Here is a 21,140-nt window from a genome sequence, read left to right as displayed (position 1 = left end):
CAGACAATGTGTCAGTTTCTTCTTAGAATCAAACATCAGATAACTAAAATAAATATGATGGTATTGCAATTTGGAAATACTTGGTAACTTACATTTTTAATGAATCACCTTGAATTTATATATTTACTTCAGTGACCTCGCCTAGAATAGTTAATATGTGAAAGAGTCCACATTCCTTTTCGTTGAATGCTGTAGTCCTTACTTGTAATAACTGTTCCCAAAGAACAGTGCTAAGCCATTACAGTGTTCTTGTATTTTAAATTTTTCTTTAAGGTGCTTAACACAAGTTGGATGCATATTTTCATATTCCCCCTTTTCAATACCATAAACTCATAATTTACAGTCAGGTTAAAATACCCTATATGTTTATACTCTCTGGAATTTCCCAATGCCATAGCAATAAAAATTAGATTTGAAGTGTGTTCTGTACAATAATCTCTAAAGTACTCACAGGAAAGGTACTTTTTAGTTTATTCTAGTTTTATAGGTTCACGGACTGTGCCCAAGCTTTGGAAGAAACTATTGTTAGTTTCACTTAGAAATTAACTACTCTAGGAATACCCATGTATTAATTTGAAAGACTCTTATTCAAAATGCCTTTTGCTTATTGAATGCCCGGGTTTGTATTTTTATATTTTTTATTTTTCTTTAAGTTCTGGGATACATGTGCAGAACATGCAGGTTTGTTACATAGGTATATATGTGCCATGGTGGTTTGCTGCACCTATCAACCCATCATCTAGGTTTTAATTGAATGCCTATTTTTAAAAAACAGAAGGGAGAAAAAAACCTACTGTGCTTCTGCAGTTCTCAGGCTAAAGAAAATAACTTTATAAAGAAAAAAATAGAGGAAATAGCTCAATAGAAAAAATATCTTGCTGTAAAATTAGTTTACCTGGAAACCCCCAAAACTTTCCCCAAGAGTTTTTATTGGGAGAAGTATGGGTCATAATGAAATTTATTTTATCATGAAAATGAAACCATTTTATATATAAGAAGGAGAGAGAATGATGCAGTTACAATTCACAGACTTGGAGTTCTGGAAACTATTAAATCAGTCATTTGCCTCTAGCTAAACAGAATTTCACCCTTAAGAATCATCCAGGCAGATGATAATCTTAATCTGTTTGGAGAGCTTCTGAAATGGAATTCCATACCCTTGGTAGCTTAGTATCTGTTATGGATTGAATTACTGAATTGTGTCTCCCCAAAATTCAGATGTTGAAGTCCTAACCCCCAATGTGACTATATTTGGAGATAGGGCCTACAAGGAGGTGATAAAGTTTAAATGAGGTCAAAAGGGTTGGGCCCTAACATGAAGGGGCTGGTGTCCTTATAAGAAGAAGGGATACCAGAGCTCACTCTCCACCGTGTGAGGACACAGCAAGAAGACAGCCATCTGAAAACCAGGAAGAAAGCCATTACCAGAAACCGAATCACCTGGCACCTCCATCTTACTTTTCAGCCTCCAGTACTGTCAGAAAATATCTGTTATTTAAACCATCTAGTCTTGGTATCTTGGTCTGCTAGGGCCAAGTAATTCCCTACAGAGTAATTCTCTACACTTACCTTTTACAAGCATATGGATTTCTTTGGAAAGGAAGTCTATCATTGATATCACATAGTGGAACTTAAAAAGAGCCAGAGGGGCAAATCATAGATGTTGCCTAAGAAAATAAAGGTAAGGAAGAGACCCTTTGTCACTTACAGGAAACCTTCACCTCCTCAAGTAGTCTGATGTTAGATTGATGATTCTCTCACAGCCTGATCTTGTCTCTACGGTAGTCACCAGGAAAACCATTATTCTACTGTGGTGGTTAATATTCAGTGTCAACTTGATTGGATTGAAGGACGCAAAGTCTTGTTCCTAGATGTGTCTGTGAGGGTGTTGCCAAAGAAGAATAACATTTGAGTCAGTGGACTGGGAAAGACAGACCCACCCTCAATCTGGGTGGCCAGAATAAAAACAGGCAGAAGAACGAGAAAAGACTAGACTGGTTTAGTCTTCTGACCTACATCTTTCTCCTGTGCTGGATGCTTCCAGCCCTCAACCATCAGACTTGGGACTCAGACTGGCTTCCTTGCTCCTCAGCTTGCAGACAGCCTATTGTGGGAGTGTGGGAGGTCACCTTGTGATCATGTGAGTCAATACTCCATAATAAATTCCCCTTTATATATAGAGAGAGAGAGTATCAGTTTTGTCCCTCTAGAGAAAAATGACTAATATACCTACTATTACCAAAAACTCTACTGTGAGAAGGTAGATTATCAACCTTATCTTTAAAAATCATACCAGAATATCACTGGCAAAGTCACAAGGGCTTTCTGGATCTTCTGCAGATGTTTTGTTCCATGCATTTTTCTTTTGTCTTGGTCCAGATTTAGGGATAAGAATGTATAAAATTTCATCATTATTGCATCATTCCCATAGACCTCAACAGCTAGAATCCATCTTAAAATAGTGGTCTTCAAACTGACATACCTCTGTCTCCTGAGGCACAGCAATACCACTGCAATACATTTGTACAGCAAAGACCCTGGAGTAAAAGATACTTTTTACAGGTGCATGGGGATGTGAATAGGCCTGTGCTCCTTTTCCAACCATTTCCTTCATGTTTACCATATTCCTGCTATACAAAATAGAAGATTCTCAACCATGCCAAATCTTAGTACATTGTGTGCCTCATGAGCTACATTGTCTAATACAGTAGCCAGTAGAGAAGTGTGCCTCTTGAGCACTTGAAATGTAGCTGGTCGGCCAGGCACAGTGGCCTATGCCTGTAATCCCAGCACTTTGGGAGACCGAGGTGGGTAGATCACGAGGTCTGGAGATCGAGACCATCCTGGCCAACATAGTGAAACCCTGTCTCTACCAAAAATAGAAAAATTAGCTGGGTGTGGTGGTAGGCACCTGTAGTCCCAGCTACTCAGGAGGCTGAGGCAGGAGAATCGCTTGAACCTGGGAGGCAGAGGTTGCAGTGAGCCGAGATCGCACCATTCCACTTCAGCCTGGTGACAAAGCAAGACTCTGTCCCAAAAGAAGAAGAAAAAATGTTGCTGGTTAGAATTAAGATGTGCTGTTTGTGGGAAACACACGATTTTAAGGACTCAGTACACCCCCTAAAAAGAATGTAAAATAATCACATTTATAAGTTTTTTTGAGACCGGGTCCAACTCTGTTACCCAGGTTGGAGTGCAATGGAGCAATCATAGCTCACTGCAGTCTCAACTTCCCAGGCTTAGGTAATCCTCCCATCTCAGCCTCCCATGTAGCTGGGACTACAGGTACACAGCACTACAACCAGCTAATTTTTAAAATTTTCTGTAGAGAGAGGGTTTTGCCATGTAGTCCAAGCTGGTCTCGAATTCCTGGGCTCAAACAAGGGCGATGTACACATAGTGTAGCTATGTGACCTTGGACAAGTCATTTAACTTCTCTGAGACTCAAATTTTAAGCTTTTAGTTTTCCTAAAAGATGACTTGCTCCTGAGGGAGTTTTGGAAGAACAAACCAGAGAGTATTGGTGGCATCTAATGTCATCAAGGTGACAGACTCATGGCAAAGCTCTCTGCCTTATCTAATGTTCACCTTAGAATGAAGATTTAAAGTGAGATGCTTGCCTTACTGTACTTCCCAGAAATTGAAAAGCTGAGCTACTCTTACTAACTAGGTCATCATTCCTTTGAAATTCAGGTGGTTTCTAATTTCTTGCTTTGAACTAATTTGAGAGAGAGCCTAAAGTTATTAGCTGATGATTAAAAATAATATTTCATGAGTGATTACTATGGTATTTTTGGCATGCAATTCAGAAGGTCAAGGATTTGATTTTGTGATAACAAAAGTATTTCCATCTATTTATGACAGTGTTTCATAGTGTTTATAAAATCCAGAAAATAGGAATAGAATTGAAATTAAATCCTATCTCTTTCTAACAGTAAATTGTATTCATCAATAGATCTGGAGTGCAGTGGCACAATCATAGCTACTGCAGCTTCAAACTCCCAGGCTCAAGCAATTTCCTGCCTCAGCCTCCTGAGTAGCGAGGCTACAGGCACATGCCACCACACCCAGCTAATTTTTTTTTTTGAGAGAGAGTTTTGTTCTTATCACCCAGGCTGGAGTGCAATGGCACAATCTTGGCTCACTGCAACCTCCGCCTCCCAGGTTCAAGCAATTCTCCTGCCTCAGCCCCCAGAGTAGCTGGGATTACAGGCATGTGCCACCATGCCCAGCTAATTTTGTAGTTTTAGTAGAGATGGGGTTTCTCCATGTTGGTCAGGCTGGTCTTGAACTCACAACCTCAGGTGATCCGCCTGCCTCTGCCTCCCAAAGTGCTGGGATTACAGGCATGAGCCACCGCACCCGGCCAGCTAATTTTTTTTTTTTTTTTTTTTTTGTAGTCTCACCATGTTGTCCAAGCTGGTCTTGAATTCCTGGTTTCAAATGATTCCCCTGCCTTGGCCTCCCAAAGTGCTGACATGACAGGCATGAGCCACCACACCCAGCTTTCATTCATAGATTTTGAAAGAGATGTATATAATCACATTTTACTAAGTATATGTAACAATTACCAAAATTTAAATACGTTGTTTTCATCAAATTTTTATGGCTAATGAAACTTTCAAGTAAATGTAAGTAATAAAGGACTTTCAAACATAAAAATATATTGCATTAAATAAAATTCTGTGAACGGGAAACAGAAAGGAAATAAGTCAATGAGAAAAAGGAATGATGTAAAATTAGTTTTTTATGAATAATGAATTTATAATATGTTAGATTCTATTAAAAATAAGTCATGATTACTTTAAAATATCTATTTACAATGCAGTAGAAATTCTATCCTTTAAAACTACATTTCTTAGAGAAAATTTTATTTTTTGTTTATATATAATGTACATATTTTGGGGAACATGTGATAATACATTCATATAGTAAAGATCAATTCAGTGTAATTGGGATATCTATCACCTTAAATATTTGTTTTTTCTTTATGCTAGAAACATTCGAATTCTCTTTTAGCTATTTTGGACTATACAATGTAGATTATTGTAACTACTGATCTATCAAACACTATGTCTTATTTCTTCTATCAAACTATATATTTGTTCCCATTAGTAAACATTTCTCCCCACTCTTCTTGACCTCTAGTAATCACCAGTCCACTTTCATGAGATTCACGTTTTTAAATCTCCCACATATGATTGAGAACATGAAATGTGGCCAGACATGGTGGCTCACGCCTGGAATCCCAGCACTTTGGGAGGCTGAGGCAGGTGGATCACCTGAAGTCAGAAGTTCGAGACCAGCCTGGCCAACATGGTAAAACCAGGTCTCTAAAAAAAAAGAAAAAAAAAAAAAGAGAACATGAAATGTGTGGCTTTCTGTGCTTGGCTTATTTCAGTTAGCATAATGACCTCCGGTTTTTGTTGTTTTTTTTTTCATGTTGCTGCAAATGACAGGATTTCATTCTTTTTGGTGGCTGAGTAACATATAATTGTGTATATATATATCACATTTTCTTTTTTTCCTTTTCTTTTTTTTTTGTAGAGAGACACGGTCTCACTTATGTTGCCCAGGCTGGTCTTGAACTCCTGAGCTCAATTGATCCACCTGCCTTAGACTCCCAAAATGCTGGGATTAAAGGCATGAACCACTGCACCCAATCATATCACATTTTCTTTGTCCATTCAGCCATTGATGGGCACTTAGGTTGATCCTTATTTTGCCATTGTATTTTTCTTTTTCTTTTTTTTTTTTTTTTGGAGACGGAGTTTCACTCTTGTTACTCAGGCTGGAGTGCAATGGCGCGATCTCGGCTCACCGCAACCTCCGCATCCTGGGTTCAGGCAATTCTCCTGCCTCAGCCTCCTGAGTAGCTCGGATTACAGGCACGTGCCACCATGCCCAGCTAATTTTTTGTATTTTTAGTAGAGACGGGGTTTCACCATGTTGACCAGGATGGTCTCGATCTCTTGACCTCGTGATCCACCCGCCTCGGCCTCCCAAAGTGCTGGGATTACAGGCGTGAGCCACCGGACCCGGCCTATTTTGCCATTGTAAATAGTGCTGCAACAAACATAGGAGTGCAGATAGCTCTTCAATATATTGATTTCCTTTCTTTTGGATATATACCCAGTAGGGAAACTGCTGGATTATATGGTAGTTCTATTTTTAGTTTTTTGAGGCACCTCCATACAGTTTTCCTTAGTGGCTATATTAACTTACATTCCCACCAACAGTGTATGTGGGTTCCCCTTTCTCCACATCCTTGCCAGCATTAGTTATTTCCTTTCTTTTTTTCATAAATGCCAAGGTGAGATAATAACTCAGTATGACTTTGATTTTCATTTCTCTGATAATTAGTGATGCTGAGCATTTTTTCACGTACCCATTGGCCGTTTGTAGTTTTTTTGTTTGTTTGTTTTTATTGCATTTTAGGTTTTGGGGTACATGTGAAGAACATGCAAGATTGTTGCATAGGTACACACATGGCAGTGTGATTTGCTGCCTTCCTCCCCATCACCTATATCTGGCATTTCTCCCCATGCTATCTCTCCCCAGCTCCCACCCCCGACCATTGGCTATTTGTATATCATTTTTTGAGTAATGTCTATTCAGTCATTTGCCCATTTTTAAATTGGATTATTTGAATTTTTGCTATCGAGTTGTTTGAGTTTCTTATATATTCTGGTTATTAGTCCCTTGTCAGATGGATAGTTTGCAAATATTTTCTCTTAATTCTGTGGGTTGCCTCTTCACTCTGTTGATTGTTTCCTTTGCTGTGCAGAAGCTTTTTAGTTTGATGTAATCCCATTTTGTTTTTGCTTCGGTTGCCTGTGCTTTTGAGGTCTTACAAAAAAAAAAATCTTTGTCCAAATCAATCCTGGAGCATTTTCCCATTGTTTTCTTCGAGTAGTTTCATAGCTTCAAGTCTTAGATGTAAGTGTTTTCTCTATTTTGATTTTATTTTTGTATATGGTGAGAGATAGGGATCTAGTTTTATTCTTCTGTGTATGGTTATTCCATTTTCCCATTAACATTTATTGAAGAGACTCTCCTTTCCCAATTGTATGTTCTTAGCATCTGTATCAAAAATGACTGGACTGTAAATTTATATCTGGGCTCTATATTCTGTTCCACTGGTCTGTGTCTGTTTTCATACCAGTAGCATGCTGATTTTGATTACCCAACCTCAGGTGATCCGCCCGCCTTGGCCTCCAAAGTGCTTGGATTACAGCATGAGCCACCACGCCCAGCCTATATACCTTATTCTTAACGCAGTGTATAGTATACAGTGCTCCTTAACGAATTTTTGTTACATGATTTAATATTAATTCCTTATGTCAGTATAATAATGGCCATATAGTATAGCAGAGAAAAAATAACTATGAAACCTTGGGCAAGTTATTTAACGTTTCTGAGCCTCAGTTTCTTTTATGCAAAATCTGGATAGTACCTGCTGTCTTATAAATATGAGGATTAGAAGGGAGGTGTGTCAAAGGTCCAGGACGTGCTTGTGAAATTATTGGTGTATCTAACACTTTCTTAGCACTTTATAGCTTTTGAAGCACCTTTCATACACCACCCTACTGAGTTAAGACCTGAAGTGGTCATAGCACCAAGCCTAGTGTTCTTTCAACTATACAGAATGACCTTCTGAAACATGTTAATTTTAAGTAACCTTGGACTTCACTAGGTCATAATTTCTGTTTTATCCAACAAAGTAACTTACTGAATTGGTGTGATCCTTGGGGTAGTCAAGAGGCCAGAATAAGAAGTCTTCCTGGTAAAGAGAGAAAACTATTAGTGTTTTAATAGCTATTATCTTGCAAATTAATCAGCTACTTGAGATTTCCTTACGTTCTTTGTTATTTATAGTCAAAGCTTTGTGGATAAACCCAATCACGGACACTAGGTGACACTATAAGACCTTTTCCTGAGCCAGTCTGGCCAGCCCTACAGCTCTTCCTCACCATTACAGCCTGAAGATTTTTAGCAGTCTGGAATGAAGAAAATGTAGAGAAATTTTCCTTTTCTGTGTAGAAAGAATCTATGAGAAGTTTTTTTTCTTAAGGTATCGATTTCCTACTGTGAATAGTATGTAGAGGAACAAGGCTCTCACAGCAAACTACAGCCAGGAGACTTGAACTGAGTCCAAATGCAGCTACTTAACAGCTGGTTTTCTTGGAGAAAATCTGTTTCCTGCCCTGTGTGCATCTTACTGGATTACTGGGAGGACCAAATGAAGTCGCATATGAGAAGTATTACAATTAAAAACACTGATGCTTCCTGCCTCCAAAACTCTCCTCTTTGTGGGAGGCCCCAGCCTTGGACCAACTGTGGGCCTCTCTGCTGCCTTGGTCCCTGCCTACTTTTCAAGATCACTCTCAAACATTTGTAAATGACTTCAGCAAAAGACCTATTAATTCCAACATTCATTCAGACAAACAACTGAAACAATCCTTAATGTTGTCCATACCACTAGCTTTAACTTCTCATCAAGTTAGTCCAGTGGCTACATTCTAGACCTTGATATCATCCAGAAGTGGACCAATAACCTTAAAATAGTCAACTTTGGATCCCACTGTCTGTCAGCTCACCTCTCCTTTCATCTCTCCCATTTGCTTATCAGTTGCATTGTGACTTGCAGCTCCTTTGCTCCTTCCCTTTCTCCCTGTCAGCCCCTCTCTGCACACACCCCTGTACCCTCTTGCTTATGCTGGTTACAGTAAGCAGCTACTCTCACGAACACCTACAACTCCTCTCTCACACCTTTTTCCTAAGTGCCATCATCCCTCTACCCCTCAACCCTGGACCCATTCAGCCATTTGTTGGGGGAATGTGGATTATTGAGCTGTAAGTGCACAGCACAGAATTGAATTGCTACTCTGCCAGCAACTGGCTGTGCAACTCTGAGCAGATTATTAACCCTCTGGGTTAATAATCTTGTATATGTAGAAGGAGGAGAACATCTGCCTATAGGAGAATTAAGAGAGGTAACATGTAAAAAGAGATTTTTTGAAGTATATATTTATGCTTTTATCTTTTATATCATCCATATGTGACCTTTTCTCAGTGATCCAGAGGAATCTCTCTGGAGAGCAAGCAGGTGAATGGGTAGGCTAGGGTTATTAGAGTAAAAGTACAAATAGAGTTAGTATAGTTTACTTCTAATATCGGTAACTGAGACTCAAAACTAAAGGTCTGATCTGTAAGGCTTATAGATCATGCCAGAAAATAGTTTGGAAAGAGACAGGGGAAAGCCCACCACAATCAGAGAGGATAATGAGGACCAAGGATGAGGAGACTGAGCAGGGCACACCATCAGAGAAAATGGGCAGGGAGAGGAGAGGAACTGCGCTTGTCCCTTTTCAAGAGTCCATCGTGCACCGAAGTCCAAGAAATCAAAGTAGATCCCTTGACCCCTCAGCAGTGGGGATGTGGAAGGGCAGTCCACAGCATATATTTATGTCATCCTCAAAAACAACTACCGTCCTCATTAAAACACCACAAGACTATTATTAGCCCCATTTTACTGAATAGGAAAGTAAGCGGCAGGGAAAATTCTAATTCAGGCAGCTGGCTTCAACAGCCATGTTCTTAAGCGCCATACCACACTGCCTCTCGAAAAGCATCAATTCTCTATCCCCACCTCCAACCCCTCTATTAAAAGCCAGGATGAAGGAGCACAGTTAGAAAAGTTAGGCTACTGTGTGCTTCATGCTATTACTATTTAAAGTTAAAACTCAGCCAGGCCTTTGGTTGTGCTCCATCATCTTATGTTCTTGGCTTGCTCCCTCCTGCAATTCCTGCAAGGGGTCTCTTAAGCCCTCATTGTTCAATGCCCTCTTGACATTATGCAATGAATTTGCCTGTGAGTCAGAGAAAATCAGTGCCATCAAGGGTAAACTCTTAGCTTCTCTCTTTCCTCCAACTAAATTATCTTCAAGGGCACTGTCTCATCCTCCTTTCCAGCCAGTTTCTTTGCTATATCAGACCATCCCCCATCTTTCCCTTCCACATCCTCCAGGGTTTCTGTTGAGTGCCTCTTTTTCCAGTATCATCAGCCTCCCTCTCTCTGCTAAGTTCTCTCAGCATAAACAAAGTCTCTTCTTCCTTTCACATGTTTCTATCCATAATTTTCCTAGATGTCAGAAACTGCCAAGCACCAGTCCCTGAACTCTTGCTAAATAATGCTGAAATTTAACTAATTTATGAAGAAAAAAGATAAAAATAACAGAATTTTTCATAAAGCTAAAGTAATTACAGTGATTTTCCTTTGTTCTGACATTACGGCCTTCTTTTTTTTTTTTTTAACAGTTAAAATATTTTTTTATACTGCCTTTCAGAAGTGTGAAGACTTTGCATGAGAAAAAAAAAAAAACTTCTTTGCCATGTTAAGCCATTGGGGTTTGGGGCTTCTCTGTTACCATGCATAACTAGCCCAGAAGCTCACAGCATTTTAGTCTCAGAACATCCCTACATTCTCTATACTCTTAAAAATTATTAAGGACTTGTATTAACTATATTTTCTTAATTTCTGTTTTCTTTGTATGCTTTGGTGTCTGGGGCCTTGCTGACCAGGCAGAGGCTACCCCTCCCAGAAGTAGTTAATTATTCCTAGAGATGGAAAACAACTATCCTGTGACCACACTTTGTATATGCAAACCATCCAAATGAAAGCCCATACCCCTAGCTGCTCCCTTTCTCGGACTCTCACAGGGCTGCTAAGAACAGTATTTCCCTGTCCCAATCACCTGAGGGCCAGGTACCAGACCCTCTGAGACAACCTGGAGCCTGCTGAAATTACTCAAATTAACTGATTCTAAGTCTGCTTACGCTTTCTCACCCATTCCTGTATACACACATCACAGTCAAGGCTCTTGCTCGTGCTTTCCCCTCACTCCTGCCTCCCAGCTGACCCTGGTGCTTCCTCCTGCGACCCTGCGTGCTTTGGCGTGTGCCCCTTTCTTTCGGGAACTTTGAGTAACAAACTATCCTTTCAATGGCAGTCATCTCCTGCCCTATTGGCCTTATGATACCTGAATGATAATAAAACCTGCATTTTAAAACAGGACCTTAGTGAGCTTTTGTTTATGTGTTTATGTGGGTTCTATATATTGATATTTATTGGATTAGATGTTAAAATTGGGGAATTTTATTTATTTATTTATTCATTTATTTTTGAGACGGAGTTTCGCTCTTGTTACCCAGGCTGGAGTGCAATGGCGCGATCTTGGCTCACCGCAACCTCCGCCTCCTGGGTTCAGGCAATTCTCCTGCCTCAGCCTCCTGAGTAGCTGGGGTTACAGGCACGCGCCACCACGCCCAGCTACTTTTTTGTATTTTTAATAGAGATGGGGTTTCACCATGTTGACCAGGATGGTCTCGATCTCTTGACCTCGTGATCCACCTGCCTCGGCCTCCCAAAGTGCTGGGATTACAGGCGTGAGTCACCGCGCCATCCAAAATTGGGGAATTTTTTAAATACATGCTAATTAAAAAAAAACAAACTCATGTCACATTAGCATAAGCAACTCTTTTACGTTGAAAACCTATTATTTTCCAAAACTAAAACATGGTGAGAAGAGTAACATTGTTTCAACTTTTGCAAGTCTTTTTAATGTCTGCCTTAATAGTGTTATTCACGTCCAACAGCACCAAATATTAAACGCGTTTAATAAAGAGATCTTCCAAACAGGCAACAAGGCCGTGGGCAACAAGGCCATTTTATTTCTCGCTTGGGCGCAAGCGGGCCGAATCCAAGAAAGGACAGGCAAAGGGGATAAGGGTGGGAATTGGCTTTATAGGTTGGGGTAGTTTTTTGGGGGGCGGGGTGTTGCAGAGTAAGATCAGTTACAGTGGTCGGGGGTAGGGGCAAGGAGTATACATGACCACAAATTCGGTTACAATGGCAGGTGGGGTGAGGTGGAAGAGCAGTTAAGATGGCAGGATGGGGCAAAGAGCATTCACATTATCATAAGCATAAGAACAGTTAAAATGGCAGGGTTGGGTGAGAGGTATTCACATTATCATAAGAACAGTTAAGATGGCAGGGTGGAGTGAGATGCTTGTCCTGGGAAGCTACGCTGGGCGATTAGGGATAATGGTGAATGCAGGCAATGGGTTGGGGACGATTAGTGGAGGCAGGCAGGACTTCAGACCATCTGGGTCCACGCTTGCACATGGAGACCTGACAAATAGAATGAAGCTAGATTTTTCAGGTCTGCTTTTATATTCAAACAGCTGCAATATCACACTCTGGAAAACTCCACAATATATTCATGAGCGATTGAGAGTGAGACAAATAACATTTTAGTATTATTAAGAAATTGGTTTTGACCTCATAGATCCACTGAAACATCACCAGACCACGTTTAAGATTTTCTTGGCCGGATGATGGTGGTTCACACCTGCAATCCCAGCACTTGGGGGGCTGAGGTGGGTGGATCCCTTGAGGTCAGGAGTTTGAGATCAGCCTGGCTAACATGATGAAACCCCATTTCTACTAAAAATACAAAAAATTAGCCAGGAGTGGTGGCGCACACCTGTAATCCCAGCTACTCGGGAGGCTGAGGCAAGAGAATCACTTGAACACAGGAGGCAGAGGTTGCAGTGAGCTGGGATCACACCATTGCACTCCAGCTTGAGCATAAGAGCGAAACTCCGTCTCAAAAAAAAAAATTCTTCTCCACTGGATTAATTCCCAGAAACAAGCAACCTCCCAAGACTGAACCAGGAAGAAATAAAATCCCTGAACATTAAAATAACTTAAAGAGCGTAATTGGATTGTTTGTAACTCAAAGGATAAACGCTTGAGGAGATGAATACCCTATTCCCCATGATGTACTTATTTTACATTGCATTCCTATATCAAAACATCTCATGTACCCCGTAAATATAGACACAAATTTGATTGTACACACACAAATTTTAAAAATAAAAAAAGGAAAAAAACTCCCAAACATACCAATAATGAGTAATAAGACTGAATCAGTAATAAAAAAAAATCTCCCTCCCCACCCAAAAAAAGCCCAAAACCAGATGGATTCACCATCTGGTGACAGGCTTTTTCACCTGTCACCCTGGCTGGAGTGCAGGGGCGCAATCTTGACTCACTGCAACTTCCACCTCCCAGGCTCAAGCAATTCTCCTGCCTCAGCCTCTCAAGAAGCTGAGATTACAGGTGCCAGCCACAATGCCTGGCTAATTTTTGTATTTTTAGGAGAGACAGGATTTCACCAGGTTGCCCAGGCTGGTCTCAAACTCCTGACTTTAGGTGATCCACCAGTCTCGGCCTCACAAAGTGCTGGGATTACAGGCGTAAGCCACCACACCTGGTCTGATGCTATGATTTTATATCTAGAAAACCCTGAAGACTTCACCAAAACACTCTTAGATTTGATAAATGAATTCAGTAATGCTTCATTATTTTACTGAATTAACGTACAGAAATCAGTAGTGTTTGTCTACATCAATACTGATTTAGCTGAGGACCAAATTAAGGAGGCAATTCTATTTACAACAGCTACAACAAAATAAAATACCTAGAAATACATAAGTAAGGTGAAATAATTCCTATAAGGAGAACTACAAAATACTGATACATGAAATTGTAGATGATGCAAACAAATGGAAAAATATCCCATGCTCGTGGATTAGAAGAATCAATATCATTAAAATGACTGACTGTACTGCCCAATGAAATCTATAGATTCAATGCAATCCCTATCAAATTACCAACATATATTTTTCACAGAATTAGAAAAAACTACCCTAAAATTCATATGGAATCAAAAAAGAACCTAAATAGCCAAGGCAATCCTAAGCAAAAAGAACAAAGCTGATCCAGGCATGGTGGCTCACAGCTGTAATCCCAGCACTTTGGGAGGCCAAGGTGGGTGGATCACTTGGCCCCAAGACTTCAAGACCAGCCTGGCCAGCCAACATGGTGAAATTCCATCTCTACTAAAAATACAAAAATTAGCCGGGTGTGGTCAGGTGTGGTGGCTCATGCCTGTAAACCCATCACTTTGGGAGGCCAAGGCGAGTGGATCACCTGAGGTCAGGAGTTTGAGATCAGCCTTGCCAACATGGTGAAATCCTGTCTCTACTAAAAATACACAAAAAAATTAGCCAGGTGTGATGGTGGATGCCTGTAATCCCAGCTACTCAGAAGGCTGAGGTACGAGAATCACTTGAACCCAGGAGGCAGAGGTTGCAATGAGCTGAGATCGCACCATTGCACTCCAGCCTGGGCAAAGAGTGAGTTTCCGTCTCAAAAAAAACCAAAAAACAAAAAACCAACAACAACAAGCTGGAGGCATCACATTACCTGACTTCAAATCATATAACAAGACGATAGTAATCAAAACAGCATGATATAGTATAAAAAAAAAACCACATAGATCAGTGGAGCACAATAGATAGCCCAGAACAAAAGCCACATACTTACAACCAACTGATCTTTGACAAAGTCAACAAAAATATACGCTGGGGAAAGGACACTCTATTCAATAACCAGTGCTGAGGAAACTGGATAGCCACATACGGAAGAATGAAACTAGAGCCAGACCTCTCACCATATGCAAAAATTAATAACTCAAGTTGGATTAACGCCCTAAACACAAGAGCAGAAACTAAAAATCCTATAAGAAAGCATAGGAAAAACTCCTCTGAACATTGCATAGGCAAAGAATTTATGGCCAAGACCTCAAAAGCAAATGCAACAAAAATACGTGGGACTTAATTAAAATTAAAAGTTGCACAGCACAAGAAAAAAAGCAACAGAGAAAACAGACAACCTATGGAATAGGCAAAAATGTTTACAAACTGCACCAGACAAAGGGCTAATATCTAGAATCTACAAGGAACTCAAATAGCTCAACAAGAAAAAAAAAATAACCCCATTAAAAACAATGGGCAAAGGGCTGCACTGGTTCTGGGCTCTCCATGCCGCATCGCTTCCTTTTCCTCCACTGGAGCAGCTATGATGGTGATGAAGACCCTGAACCTCAAGGCTGAGGTGGCCTGAATGCAGGCAGCTGGCAGTCAACATCAGTGTGACAGTGGGGTCTACAGGACATGCTGAGGACAAACCTGGGGCCCAAGGGTGTTAGGGACGAGCCGTGCTGTCTCAGAAAACCCCTTCCGAGCAGGCTGACCCCACCCCACTCTGATTGCTCTGCAGCTGCATTCCTGAACCCCTACCTAGGTGCCGCACCAAGGCTGCCAGTGCTACAATTAACCAAAACCTAATTACAGCTATGGGGCAGCATGGGCAGCTCAGGGGAAGACAGGGAAAACATATGTTGGTTATCCGTATTCGTAAATTCCTGTATGACACAGATCTGTAAAAAATCCTGGTTTTGGTCTTTTTTTTAAAGACTGTCACCACAAAAGTCAAAGGATAATGTATTGTAGGTCTGTTGCAAGTTAACAAACTACCTCTGTGCCTGTTACCTAAAACCCCCGTATGCCCCCCTCACCCCATATAAACCACTTGTTTTGTAAGCTCAGGGCTGCTGCCTCCTCTAAGCAACCCGGTAGGTTAATAAACTTTCTTGCCTGACTTTGGGTCTATTCTCCTTTCTCTCGGCTACCCTTACAAAGGGCACCATGAAGATGCTTGTTTCTGGTGCTGGAGGCATCAGGCTTACTAAAGACTGCATTGTGCTGCATCACGAAATGCAAATTAAACATGTAACAGCTTCCTTAACAGCACAGATAGCAACAGCCCAGAATGATATAACCAGAGACAGTACAAATTCCAATGTCCTAATCATTGGAGAGCTACTGAAACAGGCAGATCTACACGTTTCTGAAAACCTTCATCCCAGAATAATCACTAAAGGATTTGAAGCTGCAAAAGAAACCCTTGAGTTTTTGGAAGAAGTCAAAGTAAACAAAAAGATAGACAGGGAAACACTTATAGATGTGGCCGGAACATCTCTTTGTACTTAAGTTCATGCTGAACTTGCAAAGGTCTTAACAGAGGCTGTAGTGAATTCCGTTTTGGCCATTAAAAAACAAGATGAACCTACTGATCTCTTCATGGTTGAGATCGTGGAGATGAAACATAAATCTGAAACAGATAAAAGCTTAATCAGAGGGCTTGTTTTGGACCACAGAGCGTGGCATACTGACATGAAGAAAAGGGTGGAGGATGTATACATTTTCAAGTGTAACGTGTCATTAGAATATGAAAAAAACAAGTGAATTCTGGCTTTTCTCACAAGAGTGCTGATGAGAGAAAAAAAGTCTTAAAAGCTGAAAGAAAATTCACAGAAGATAGAGTTAAAAAAATAGGACTGAAAAGGAAAGTCTGGGGTGATTCAAATAAAGGATTTGTTGTCATTAATCAAAAGAGAATTGACCCCTTTTCCTTAGATGCTCTTGCAAAAGAAGGCATAGTCACTCTGCACAGAGCTGAAAGGAGAAATACGGAGAGGCTCACTCTTGCTTGTGGAGGGGTAGCCCTGAATGATTTTGACAACCTAAATCCTGACTGCTTGGGACATGCAGGACTTGCATATAAATATACATTGGGAGAAGTTCACCTGTATTGACAAATGTAACAATCCTTGCTCTGTCACATTATTGATCAAAGGACCAAGTAAGCACACACTCACTTAGCTCAAACATGCAGTAAGGGATGGCTTAGGGCTGTCAAAAATGCTACTGATTCTTCCATGCACACAGAAGTAAAGGAAAAAAAAATGCTATTGATGATGGCTGTGTGTTTCCAGGTGCTGGTGCTGTGGAAATGGCAATGGCAGAAGCTCTGATTAAATATAAGCCCAGTGTAAAGGGCAGGGCACAGCTTAGAGTCCAAGCGTTTCCTGATGTGTTGTCATTATTCCCAAGGTTCTTGCTCAGAACTCTGGTTTTGACCTTCAGGAAACATTAGTTAAAATTCAAGCAGAACATTCAGAATCAGTCAGCTTGTGGGTGTGGACCTGAACACAGGTGAACCAATGGTAGCAGCAAACGTAAGCGTATGGGATAACTATTGTGTAAAGAAACAGCTTCACTCCTGCACTGTGATTGCCACCCACATTCTCTTGGTTGATGAGATCATGCGAGCTGGAATGTCTTCTCTGAAAGGTTGAATTGAAGCTTCCCCTGTAACTGAATCTTGAAAACTCTGCAAATTATCCTGAAGAATACAGCTGTGGAATTTTTGTCCAAGCTTCAGATGATTTTCAGAGGAATTTTCCCATGTGAAAAAAGGAGAGAACACTGGCATCTGTCGAAATTCCAAAGTTCTGAAAGTATAATTACAATTTTTTTTTTAGATGGAGTCTTGCTCTGTTGCCCAGGCTAGAGTGCAGTGGCAAAATCTCAGTTCACTGCAGCCTTCTCTGCCCCACTAGGTTCCAGTGATTCTTCTGCCTCAGCCTCCTAGGTAGCTGGGATTACAGGCGTATGCCACCACACCAGCTAATTTTCATACTTTTAGTAGAGACAGGGTTTTGTCATGTTGGCCAGGCTGGTCTCGAACTCCTGACCTCAGGTGATCCTCCCGTCTTGGCCTCCCAGAGTGCTGGGATTACAGGCGTGAGCCACCACGCCCAGCCCAATTACAGTATTTTTATAAATTGCACTGAAGTGTACACACATAAAGCAGGTCTTTTCACTCAGTGAACAGGATATTTTGATTTAGCGGCACTGACATAAAATTTCCATGTTAGATAAGCATGTTACCTACACCTTGTTATTAATTATTCCTTGAAAAACAAACAAACAAACAAAAATGGGCAAAGGACAGGAAGAGAGAAAAGAAGACATGCAAATGACCGACAAGTATATGAAAAAATGCTCAACATCACTAATCACCAGAGAAATGCAAATTAAAATCATAATGAGATATCATCTTCTGTCAGCCAGAATGGCTATTACTAAAATGTCAGAAAACAACAGATGTTGGCAAGGATGTGGAGAAAAGGGAATGCTTATGCATTGTTGGTGGGAATGTAAATTAGCACAACCTTTATGGAAAACACAATGGAGATTTCTCAAATAACTAAAGTAGAACTACCTTTTGATCTAGCAATCTCACTAGTAGGTGATTTCTGTCAGGGGACAGAAATCAACATATCAAAAAGATACTTGCACTTATAAGTTTATCACAGCACTATTCACAATAGTAAAGATATATAATTAAACTAAGTGTCCAACAGCCGAAGACTGGATAAAGAATATGTGGTGGGTGTGTGTCTATATATATAGATACATACACTTACCATAGGAATACTACTCAGCCATAAAAAGCATGAAGTCATATCTTTTGCAGCAGCATAGATAGAACTGGAGGCCATTTTTCTAACTGAAACAACTCAGAAAGTCAAATATTGCATATTTTCACTTGCAAGTGAAACATATGGACATATGGAACATATGGCCACACAGAGTGGAATAACAGACACTGGAGACTACAGAAGGTGGGAGTGTGGGAGGGGAATGGGGACTGAAAGTACTTATTGAGCACAATGTTCTCTATTCAGGTAATGGGTACATTAAAAACCCGGACTTGATAGACTGGACAGGGAAAATGTGGCACATATACACTATGCAGCCATCAAAAAAGATGAGTTCGTGTCCTTTGTAGGGACATGGATGAACCTGGAAACCATCATTCTCAGCAAACTGACACAAGAACAGAAAATCAAACACCGCAATTTCTCACTCATAGGCAGGTGTTGAACAATGAGAACACATGGACACAGGCAGGGGAGCATCACACACTGGGGTCTGTTGGGGGAAATAGGGGAGGGACAGTGGGGGGTGGGGAGTTGGGGAGAGATAACATGGGGAGAAATGCCAGATATAGGTGATGGGGAGGAAGGGAGCACATCACACTGCTATGTGTGTACCAATGCAACAATCTTGCATGTTCTTCACATGTACCCCAAAACCTAAAATGCAATAAAAAAAAGTTGAAAAAAAAAAGATATTTAAAAGAAAAAAAAAAACCAGACTTTACTACTATGCAAAATCTGCACTTTTATCCTCTAAATATATTTTAAAATTTTTTAAAAGATTATCTTCTTCATTTTTTTAATGGTCATAGTCTTAATACGGGTCCTCTAGAGAAAAGAGCATTATACTTTGAGAGGTGAAAACCCAGAACAATGAGTGAGAGAAAAAAGGGAATTGAGGCAAGGAAAAGAGCTGAAGCAAAGTGACACAACGTGCTGCTGTGTTGGCTACCACTTCATACAAAACCTCCAAAAACAAACACACATATATAGTATGTCATTCAGCCACATTTGCTGCCTAGCACATGAGAATTCTTCAGAAGGGCTGCAAGGAAGAACTGCATCTCAGACTTTACATGGGAGGGAGAATCTTGCTCCCTGTCTCCATTTCCTAGTTCCTATTAATCAAGATGCTCCCCACAGAAAGCTAACTCATCCACATTTTTGGGTAGTGTCATCAAGCCCTTCAGTAGCCACTTAGGATGCCAAACTCGATTCTGTATGGTGTATGCAGTGTTTCATCCAAGCCCAGAGTTAGGGCGTGATGCAGTACACAGGACATGTGAATTGGAAAAGAAGTCAGATTATCCCTTTTCAAGACTGTGCCTTCTACTTAGATTTCAGCCAGCCTGACAAAGGTGGTATAGGAGGCATGAGGTGGGAGGTGGGTGAAACCTTCAGAAGGAAAGAGAGGCTGGGCACAGTGGTTCATGGCTGTAATCCCAGCACTTTGGGAAGCCAAGGCAGGAGGATTGCTTGAGCCCAGGAGTTTCAGATCAGCCTGGGCAACATGGCAAGACCCTGACTCTACCAAAAATTTAAACAAAAAAGAAAGGCAGCAGGGCAGTTGAGGGAAGCAGTCGGAAAGTGTCTAACACCATAACTGACATTTGTATAATGTTCAGAATGCTTCTGCTCTAAGTACAGAGGTGGCTCTCCTGAAGTGGCAACATTTCTTGAAAGGAATATAATCTATGAAGATCATTGAGAAAGTATATTTTATTAGTCATATAAATAATCACATTTTAAATGAAATATAATGAACATACGTATTAACTGAATAACATAATTTGTCCAACTTGAACCTTGACAGATGAGTCTTAGCCTATAGCAACTAGTCAGCCATAAAAAATATGATGCAACAAATATTATGCTCGATATTCATTGTATCTGACTCTCAATGCTATTTAATACACTGTATTATTCAGACTCCAATTTGATTAAAAATCAGTGGAGTGAATTATACTACAGTTGTTTTTCTAATGAAATATGTAAAACCTATCAAATCACTGTGAAAAGAATGAGAACTCAAGATACATTCATAATGGCAGTCAAATTGTAATGTTTCATGGTAATGTTTCACTGAAGTAACACTGGAAAATGCCTTGAGATGGAAGCTGGCATGGGTTATGCTTATTACAAGACCACTTTGCACTTGTTATTTGGAAGAACAAAAAAATGAGCTCTACTAGTTAACACTCAAAAACAAGGAAGATCATTGCTTCCTGCTAACAGTCTTAAATATTGAACTATGGAACATCTTTGTTTCTATTGAATCTCTCTTGAGATTTCAGATTACTTATTCCTGTTGAATTCATTGTGATGTTCAAGGTTTATCACATGACTTGCCATGGGTATGTATGTGTGTGTGTGTTTAAAGAGTATGTATTTCAAGTGGCTTGTGGAAGAACAGAAATCCTCAGCAAACAATATCAAAACTGTGTAAACAGTTGAGAATGTGTATATAAGTTGTCACCTTTAAAGCAAACTGGAGTCTTTCAGCTGAACAAGACAAAGTATATTAGGCATGGCTGCAGGAACAGCATTTCCTAAGGCTTTACCAACTGTAAAGCATTACCTACAAATCCCATGAAATAGAGGCAGATAAAGAAGAATGCAGTTCTAATGACCAGAAGTCACACCAAACTATCTCTCATGCAGCTCTGTAAGATCCACACAGTTTATCATGTCTCCTTGACTAAAAATTCATTCTTTTGCTGATACCTAAGCACCCATGACTTTCAAATATCAATCTGCAACCCCATCATCTCTACAAGTCCAGACAATATATTCACAATGGCACCTCAAAATCATCATGCCACAAAAAGAATCTATCGCTTATTCTTGCAAGTGTGCCTTCCTTTCTGTATTTTTTATTTT

At 40.3% G+C, this 21,140-nt stretch overlaps 1 pseudogene; it reads left to right on the top strand.

The window, feature by feature from the left end:
- The first annotated feature begins 14,989 nt into the window (after positions 1-14,989).
- LOC110569246 (T-complex protein 1 subunit zeta-like) lies at positions 14,990-17,111 on the top strand (annotated as a pseudogene).
- Positions 17,112-21,140: the final 4,029 nt, after the last annotated feature.

This window comes from Aotus nancymaae, unplaced genomic scaffold, assembly GCF_030222135.1.
Source record: "Aotus nancymaae isolate 86718 unplaced genomic scaffold, 86718_ANA_hifiasm-v0.15.2.pri h1tg000014l, whole genome shotgun sequence".
NCBI classification, from domain to species: Eukaryota; Metazoa; Chordata; class Mammalia; order Primates; family Aotidae; genus Aotus; species Aotus nancymaae.
The sequence above is the reverse complement of the archived record's forward strand: the minus strand, read 5'-3'. Positions and strand labels throughout refer to the sequence as shown.